Source organism: Oryx dammah, unplaced genomic scaffold (assembly GCF_014754425.2).
Source record: "Oryx dammah isolate SB20612 unplaced genomic scaffold, SCBI_Odam_1.1 HiC_scaffold_8, whole genome shotgun sequence".
Classification (NCBI taxonomy): Eukaryota; Metazoa; Chordata; class Mammalia; order Artiodactyla; family Bovidae; genus Oryx; species Oryx dammah.
Genome location: NW_024070192.1, coordinates 50,430,402 through 50,432,166, shown reverse-complemented (window position 1 = coordinate 50,432,166; position 1,765 = coordinate 50,430,402).

Below are 1,765 nucleotides of genomic sequence, written 5' to 3'. Positions count from 1 at the left end.
CCCAGGCTGCGCTCGGGGCCCCGGGGCGTCTCGGGGCCCTGGAGGATCACTCCACCCCACCGGGGCGCTGCAGCCGCCCTGCGGCGAGAAGGCGGCCGCCACCAAGCCGCTCTGCGCGGCCGTGACCGCGACCCTCCTCGGGAACCGGGTCTTCCCTCTGGCGCGGCCGCGGCGTCAGCTCGGTGCTGCCCCCTGGCGCCAGCAGCCCGCTCCGCAGCCTCTTCACCACTCTCCCTGGCTGCCGCTGCTGCTGCTGCTGCTGCTGCTGAGTCGCTTCAGGCGTGTCGGACTCTGTGCGACCTCATAGACGGCAGCCCACCACCCTCCTCTGTCCCTGGGATTCTCCAGGCAAGAATACTGAAGCGGGTTGCCATTTCCTTCTCCAATGCATGCCTGCATGCTAAGTCGCTTTAGCCGTGTCCGACTCTGTGCGACCCCATAGACGGCAGCCCACCAGCCCGTGGAAGTGTCCATGGGATTCTCTAGGCAAGAATACCAGAGTGGGTTGCCATTTCCTTCTCCCCATTCTCCCTAGACAGTGAGAAATAAGAAGAAACCCACGCGCCCCTCTGCAAATGTTGGAGACCTCCAATAAACACACTGTCCACGCAGGGTTTTATTTGAGCCGAGAAGGGGGCCTTTCTGCCCCGCCCTGGTCCTGAACTGCCCTCCTGCACGCCCGAAGGTCAGAGGCAGGGAAACCCCAGCCCACCCTCCCCAGAGCCGGGACAGTCTTCTGCGCCCTCGCACTGGTCCACGGGCCGACACCCTCCCCCGAATTCAGCGTGGCGTGGGGCAGGCTCCCTCCCTGGAGGAGGAGGACACGATTCTCTTCTTTGCAAATGGATGAGCCCACGAAGGTGTCCAGGGAGCCTGGAGGCCAGTTCTCCTTCACCCTTCCTCCATCTCACCGTCCCTGATGTCCCTGGTGAACTGGAAGCCAGCGCCTCTCGGCCTCGGAAGTGCCCAGGTTGAGCTGCCTGCTAAGCCAGGGCGTCATGGACACTCACACGCTTCAAAAAGAGGAAGCAGCTGGGAAGGCGTGATGCTGAGGGATGGGCAGACCCCGCGGTGGTCTGAAGGAATGACTTGCCTGTCTCCCACCCCTTCCACTGCTAGGATTTGGGGCTGGAGACACCTGTCGGCTGGGTGAGGAGGCGTGGAGAGGCCGCCCTCCTGGGGCAGCAGCTGTCCTGGCAGACTCGGGCCACTGGGAGCGAGGCCTAACGCCGACTGACACAGTGCGACTCCCTGCGCGACCTCCAGCTGAACCCACGTACAGGAGGAAAGTGGGAGAGGAAAAGAGCCTCATGAGCCCCAGTCTTCATACACCGCCCCCCCCCCCCCACCGAGAGGGATATAGATGATTTCCACAGGAGGACCTTCAGTCTAGACTCTGCCACTCTGGTCAACAATCGTGATAGGAGAGAACGTGTCCTTTTGAGGTTCAGGAGACGGAGGGATAGAAAAGGATTCTAGGTTCTCGGTATTTGGGGGACCATGGCCAAACCCCTCCTCCGGGGGGAGAGAGAGAGCACCCGTCTTATCAGCCCCCCACCCCAAGCCAGAAGCTCCGAAAGGAGATGCAATTCCACGGTGGCGCGCGCCCCAGGCCGGGAGCCAGGAGGACAGGCGCGGAGTGGCGGACGGCGGAGAGCGGCCAGCAGAGGGAGCCCGGCCCCCGGCCCGGCGGCGGTGGCGCTGGACGCGCGCGGGGGGCTCACGGCGGCGCGGCGCCTCCCCGCCCGCCCGCAGCCCGCGACGG